We start from the raw sequence: 7,702 nt of genomic DNA, 5'->3' as shown, positions 1-7,702 counted from the left end.
AATAGTAACTTAAGTATATTGTTATGATAACATCTTATTACTTTACCCAATGGTGGGGCAGTGCCGTCTTAACAACTGATGCAGAGCACTGTAGGCAATACTTAAAGTTCTTTGCAGTATCCTCGGCCCCAATCAGCAACCCCTCAGTCCATGGAGTCTTACTCGAACCTTCGCCGAATACGGACGTGTGTTTGGTCCTGCAGCTAAAACCAAAGCACCTCAGCGGCGTGGTTGGTATGGTATTAGCGTCCCACCTCGGTGGTCGCGGGTTCGATTCTCGGCCATTCCATTGAGGAGTGAGAGATGTGTATTTCTGGTGATAGAAATTCACTCTCGACGTGGTTCGGAAGTCACGTAAAGCCGTTGGTCCCGTAACCGTTGCTGAATAACCACTGGTTCCATGCAACGCAAAAGCATCATTCAAACAAGGTTCGTTCGTCTAAACTGCATCACAGGCAGTTCACCCATTAAGGAAATGGCGAGCGCAGGTGCAGATCAACTACGGTGCGACTTCAGGACACCGGAAGAGGGAAGATTTTTTCCGAAATGTTCTGTTCTTTTTAAGACACAACTCAAACTCGCAGATCGTGGGGGGAGATTTTAAATTGTGTGACAACCATAAGAGATCGTAGTAGTGCTTTCAGTAATTTGGTATCAAAGGCTTTAATTGCTCTCATTAAACAATTAAAGCTGAAAGATAATTATCATTTCTCGGACGGAATTTCAGAATATATCTATGTTAGAGATGAATATGGTTCCTGACTTGACAGAATTTGTTCTGTAGTTCTTTTCAAAGACTTTGTTGATTCTCAAACTATACCGTTAAACTTCTCGAATCACAACATAGTGGTTTTAACACTCAAGGTAAATCAAAGTAAAGTAGGTAAAGGGATTTGGAAATTAAATGTGCAATTGTTAGAAACCGAAAACATTGAGATGTTTAAGAAATTTTGTGAGGATTTGAAATTATCCAAAAGTCGCTTTGCTAATATACAAATCTGGTGGGACTGGGCAGAACTGGAAGATAAACACATTTTTGTTACACTGAGTAAAAAATTATCAAGTGAGAGATATGGTTTGTTAAAATTACTACAGGTGCGTTTGAGGAAGTTGTATGACATCCATTATCGCACTAGTACCAATACGAATGTATACAATTGATCAAGCAGAGGATTAGTAGGATTAAGGATGAGATTTTGGAGGGAATAAAAGTAAGGTCGAGAGTCGACGATTTTGTTAAAGGTGAGAAAGTGTCTGCATACCTGTTAGGTAGGGAGAAAGTTTAAGTATATCTTATCTTTACCAGACCACTGAGCTGATCAACAGCCCTCCTAGGGCTGGCCCGAAGGACTAGATATTTTTACGTGGCTAGGAACCAATTGGTTAACTAGCAACGGGACCTACAGCTTATTGTGGAATCCGAACCACATTAAATCGAGAAATTAATTTCTATCTCTGGTTCGGCGTTGGCCGAGCCGAGAATCGAACTTCGGACCACCGGATTGGTCGTCGAGCTCGAAATCCACTCGTCCAACGGGGGACTCATAGGTACGGAGAAGTATGGAAGTAGTGATCATAGCTTTTCCAAAATAGTTTCGAAAGATGGAAGTGTGTTTGAAAATACAGATGGAATCTTAACATGTTTCAAAAAACATTTTGAAGAAGTGTTTACCTCTGCACAAGGTAATGGATTATTTTTTTTATTATCAGCCGATTGTTTATCCTTCGAAGAAGGAGGGTTTGGATGACACACTTGTGATGGGTTACCCATTGAATTTTATAAAAATTTCTGGGGAGACATAAAAGATGAGTTTCTTGACACGCTGGGATAAATAAATTACCATGGTTGAGAAATACATCCTGTCTAAAGATCCTTGGTATTGTGTATTGTACGGAGTTTGAGGAAACTTGTGATGAGACTTGGAAATTGCTGGTAAATAGAATTAAGGTAAGAGTAAATGATGTGTGTCCGACCTTTAACAATGTTTCAGAAGGGAATACTTATCAATTCGTTGCTGTTGTTAAAGGTGTGGTATGTGGCACACACTGTTCCACCTATAAAGAAGTATGTTTCAGAAATAAATTCATGTCTATTTAATTATCTTTGGAAAGGTATGTATCACCCAATTCGAAGAGAAACACTATGTTTAAGTATATTTGAAGGTGCTTTAGGAATTACTGATACTTATTTTAACGCTCTGTCGATTTTTAGTTGTACGGCATTACGATTGGTTAAAAATTATATAGGCCTAAGTGTATAGTATAACAAAATGAGGAAAAACTTCTTGTTCGAGACGTCCACTCAACGAGAATATGCGTACAGTTCTCCGTGTTTTTTTTATTGCCATTTCGGTGTTTTGGATAGTATCTAGCATAAGAGCTTTCCTGTACTGACTAACAAGGACATTTATTCGTACTAAAACCCAGCGCTGCACCGAAGATTGAAGAGCAGTGTCCTCTCTATAACTGGAAAGTGATATGGAGAAGAGTTAACAGTGTATTCATTGGAAATGTTGAGAGAGAATTTCTATATAAATATGTACATGGCGTTATTACCACCAACCAACGGTTAAGTATTTTAAAACTGAAGGATCATGACTGGTGTGATAAGTGTGGAGAAACAGAATATATCTTACACATGTTTTACTTTTGCGTTCAGTTAATACCTATTTTGTGGTATTTCCAAAACGTGTTGTATGATACTTGTAACATAGCACAGGACTGTTTTATGAATAACCTAATGTATTTTCCGAATAGACCACGGACGGTGACTAACAGTAATTGTTAAAAAAATACCGATATTGTAAATCTATTGTAAAATTAAGTTTCTGTAGCTAAGGTATATTATGTGTTAAGATATGTAACAGTTAATTATCTGGACAATGTTAATTTTGTAAAGCGAATCTGGGTTTGAACAAATAAATTTTGACTGTATTAGAAATTATATCAAGATTTAAATTGTACTTTGCCAAAATGTAAGCAAAGGCTACATGTTGTAATCATTTTCGCATAGTAAAGAGAAAAAAAAAACTCCATGTCCGTTTCAGCACTAACCTCGGAAGTTCCAGCGCTTGGCCTTTGGCCCAAATTCTATATTCTATTATAATCTATTCTATTCTTATTACTTGAAGAGTAAAAATGTCGAGAATAATGGAAGGCGTAACAGATAAGGAGTCATGGAAATATGCCTCTGCTTATTCAAGTTCATAATTTAAACTTCCTGTTAGCAAGTGAATCAAACTCGCACCGAAGTGGCTGCTACTCCCGCGCAAATCGTTATTTTCGCTTACTCGGGGAGTAAGCCTACAAACGACTTTGTTGTTGTTGTTGTTGTTGTTGGGGTAAGGAAAGTTCTATGGAAGAGCCGAGAAAGGCGTTTCACGTTGAGTTAAAGATACAGGAATTTTAGGATAGGATATTTATGATTCATTTATTAGAATGAAAATGTAAAAAATAAATAGCGTGCATGTTAAACAGTAAATATGCTATATTTTATGCTAATAAAATATAGCATATTTACTTTAATTTTCGTTGGTGAAACAAGGCTCTATTTGACAGTAGATTTTAGCACGTTAAAAATTAGGATTAGGATTTTTACAACTTTTGCGTGACGGGAAAACCTTGCATGCACCACGAGTTAGCTGGAGGTCGGACCGCCTCGTTTTTCTTATTCCAAATGCGAAAACGTTCATACGGGAGAATCCCATAGAGTCATTACTGTGTCAAGGAATCGTTAACAAAATATAAAGCTCAATGTGACGCAGTTAAGAAAGAAATACCAAATAAATAAAGATAAGTCCACCAAAGGATAATTGTGTGCGTGCATCGACAACAATACAGTCATGGAAATTAGGCAGTGCATTATAGCCTCTCTTATCATCATCAACATCAAAAGACCATTCCAAGCGCCTCAGTGGCGTGGTTGATATGGTGTTTGCTTACCACCTCGGTGGTCGCGGGTTCGATTCCCGGCCATTCCATTGAGGAGTGAGAGATGTGTATTTCTGGTGATAGAAGTTCACTCTCGACGTGGTTCGGAAGTTACGTAAAGCTGTTGGTCCCGTTGCTGAATAACCACTGGTTCCATGCAACGTAAAAACACCATACAAACAAACAAAAGACCATTCCGTTGTTGTACTGGGTAGTCAAGTGATTTGAAGGCCAGTGACAAGCACAGTTGATGATATTTCCTGCATAAAAAGGCCAGGCTCCCTGATTCGTCCGCTTCTTTTAAGAGTCAAATAACTTGAGCTTCTTGGAGTCGCTTGATGATTGGGTGCTGGTATGACATTCTGTGTTAACGCTCATGCCTCTGGGCTTTTGTAATTTGTTTATTCCCACATACTGAAGTCTTTGCTTGGCATCGGTGGAATCTGGGGAAAATAACCAAAGCACTGACTAAGCTTTCATTTCACTCAGCATTCGTTAATCATTCAGAACCTTTTCATTAATCATTCATTACTTAGGTTCTTTGCAGTGTACCTTCGGCTCCTAGCTGCAACCCCCTTTCATTCCTTTTACTGTAACTTAGCTTATATACTCGTTCTTCCATCTTACTTTCCACCCTCTACTAACAATTGTTTCATAGTGCAAGGTTTTCCTCCTGTTACACCTTTCAAATCTCCTTTACTTTCAGTTCTCCTTTCATGGCTGATTAACATCATGGGTCCCAGCGCTGGGAATCAGACCTACATCTCATATTCCATGCTTTTATGTTTATATTCAAGAAAATAATGACATAACTGGATTAGGAAAGTGGAACAATACATAAGTCAAGAAATCTTCGTCTTTCCGCTCCCCGTGATTATTGATGAGAGGTAAACTTCAATGCGTTCACTTATATGAAAAACATAACGAAATTGTTGGGTTACATTTGAATTTTTGTGGGGTTTGCAAAAAGGATATGGAAGCTGTCAGCTTGATAAGCTTTTTCGAATGTATTCATCTAGTAAATAAAATCATTGAGAACAGAACCCTCGAGTCTTCGTGTACGCTGCGTGTCGTGACCAAAACAATTTAAGTTTTAATTAGTACTTTGCGACAAGGGACCATCCTTTTCGGTCTTGAAGCTGCTGTTGCTATGAGGGTATTATATTTCGTGTTATGTAGACGGACATATTTATTTGAAATTTAGTTTGGTATTAACTTCTTTGTCTCGCAGAGAATTTAATACGGGAAGAAGAATTCCGAAACAGAAATGCTTTTCCTGCCGCCGAGAATGATGACTGATACTGCCACGGGGTACATACATTATTGTACCCTTGAAGGAATAATTATTCTCCAAGATTGTACCCAACCTGCAATGTCCTTGAAAGGACATCTTTTCTTCCCGGTGAACGGACGAGACGAAAGCCAGCCCAGAGTCAGTCAGTCTGGAGTTTCCTGTTGCCGCGTGACGGACGCTCTGCTCAGAAAAGGTTAAGGTAAATAAATGTGCATCTCTTGTTGTTTTTAGGAACTAAGAGTCAAATCCTAGGTAATTGACTTAGATCGCTTTTTTCAGAGAATTATTTTTGAAGCAGAAAAAAACTTTTTTTTTTATGGGGCTTAAGAATTACGTACGAATTTGGTTCAGGGTAAAGCCGTCCATAGAGAAGAAAAATTCGACGTAGTACCCCTGACGATAATTTTCGTAATATTTGATCACTGATAACTGAACCTTCACAAGAAAATTAAACCTTTATTCTTGAGCTCAGGTGCAGAAGGATCAGGAATACACAGCCAGTATAAGACTTGACACATAATTGTACATTGCTGTATAGTCTGACAGTTTTAACAGAAATAGTTTTCTACGTATTAGGGAATAACGCCTATGACCTTGGTTTTAAGGGTCTGTTGCCATGTATGGAATAATTACCAGGAGGGTTGAACAATTTTATAGATATTTATGTACGACGCCAACTGATCTTTGTACATCATGTCGTTGTTAGTCTCGTTACTATTATTAGGGATTCTCACCGGTAGAGTTAAGTTAGCCAAAGACCCCGAATTAAGCGATATTGTTCTGTACAGACGGCTGAATTGTCATCAGCAGGCGTGCAGTTTTATGAGAAGTAGGAGTCCACTTTTGTTTTTTTTGCAGCGACCTTTCTACGTATTTCGACCGGTCCTTTTGTTGCGATATCATTTTTGTCTCGAAAAACATTTTAATACTAATTTAGGAAAAATATTCACCGCACATTACAAAATATTCAGTGGCTTCAAACTCGCTTAGAAAATGCTGATTTCAGGGAGCTATATAAAAATGTAAATTCTTTTAGAATTTATAACCTCCTTCAGGGGACCTAAGTAGCTGCGGAGAGGAACGAGAATGTCTATTTGTGGGAATTATCTCTTCGCATTGCTACCAGATCTGCCCTGTCCCAACCAATGGAACATTTCCCCGACCACCTTTACAGCAGTGACTCATAATGATGATGAAGCATGTTTCTCATCACTTTCTTTACAATGGGGTCTAATATATACAGCGCAGTACCATTTATACCTTAAAAGAAATAAATAACAATCAGAAATCTGAGCATAGATTTACCTACCTTGGGCCAGGAATCTTAACTTTCAAAGCTTGGGAAACTGTTGTAAGCTGTAAAACAATATTGAATCCGGTGGATAATATGAATTCATATCTGCTCCTTTACTACTGTTTCCTAAACATTATATTCACGAAGTTCTTATTTACACGTCTAGATTGAGAATTTGACTTTTCTTAGTTAACTACATATAATATGGGTTTCACAGGCAGTGCAAGAGCGTTTTTGGGCAATAACTCTTTGACGAACACTCGAATCAGTACGAGAGTTTGCAATAGCGTATTAACCCAGCGCTGTAATTTATAAGAGTATCATGATTCAGTAACTGTAAAGAATAAACACTTGTCCCTGTACCAAGCGGCAAAAACTCGATTAGCCAGAAATGGATACGAACACCACAGTATAAAAAAGTTCCGCCTACCCTCTCCCTCCACCTCCACCCCCTTCTTCTTCCTTCCCGCAACTGCCCTCCCACCCCCTTCTCTCTGTCTCTCTGTTTCCGTCTCTCTCTCTCTGAAAGTTGCTTCAGTTTAAACTTATTTTGTATGATTTTCTTTTCTATTTATCAATCAATTTACATGGTTGTATATATCTAATGATCCACTCGGTTGTTACCTGCCAGTTGACTGATTTATTTATAAATGCATTGATCGGCTCATCTCTCTCTCTCTCTCTCTCTCTCTCTCTGAAAGTTGCTTCAGTTTAAACTTTTTTTGTATGATTTTCTTTTCTATTTATCTATTAATTTACATTGTTGTATATATCTAATGATCTACTAGGTTGTTACCTGCCAGTTGACTGATTTATTTATGCATTGAACTGGTCATCTCTCTCTCTCTCTCTCTCTCGGGAAGTTACTGATTCGCAGTCCTCATTTAGAATCAGAGCATCAGCCATATAATTGTATTACGAAGGTGAAGAAGAGAAGTCCACCTCGTAACATAACCGTCGGCATGATTGAAGAAATGCGTTTCTCATGCAACTTTAAAACTTTTTTTTTAGCAAAGAGAAAGCGGTCAGTTGCCTTCAGATTGGTTTGAATAGGCCACTGCTTATAGTTACTCTTGTGTGTTACAACTAAAAATTGAGCCTTTCTACCGGGCATTCATTAGAGTTAAAGCCTTGATTATACCGATGCACGTATTTTTTAGTAATGAATGCTTACTTTGTATATG

General features: G+C 38.2%; 1 protein-coding gene across 9 annotated transcripts in view; it reads left to right on the top strand.

The window, feature by feature from the left end:
* The first annotated feature begins 203 nt into the window (after positions 1–203).
* The window catches only part of LOC135207893 (ankyrin repeat domain-containing protein 50-like), a 54,723-nt gene continuing 47,224 nt past the window's right edge, over positions 204–7,702 (top strand). For 4 of the 9 annotated variants that reach the window (XM_064239804.1, XM_064239802.1, XM_064239801.1 and 1 more), the window contains exons 1-2: positions 1,532–1,683; positions 5,162–5,423. The gene's annotated coding sequence lies outside the window, so the exon portion shown is untranslated. Of the gene's footprint in view, positions 1,684–5,161; positions 5,424–7,702 lie in introns of all 9 variants that reach the window. The other 5 variants (XM_064239805.1, XM_064239799.1, XM_064239798.1 and 2 more) reach the window with 5 other exon arrangements.

Source organism: Macrobrachium nipponense, chromosome 34 (assembly GCF_015104395.2).
Source record: "Macrobrachium nipponense isolate FS-2020 chromosome 34, ASM1510439v2, whole genome shotgun sequence".
Taxonomy (NCBI): Eukaryota; Metazoa; Arthropoda; class Malacostraca; order Decapoda; family Palaemonidae; genus Macrobrachium; species Macrobrachium nipponense.
Note: the sequence above shows the minus strand (reverse complement) of the source record. Positions and strands in the feature narration are given on the sequence as shown.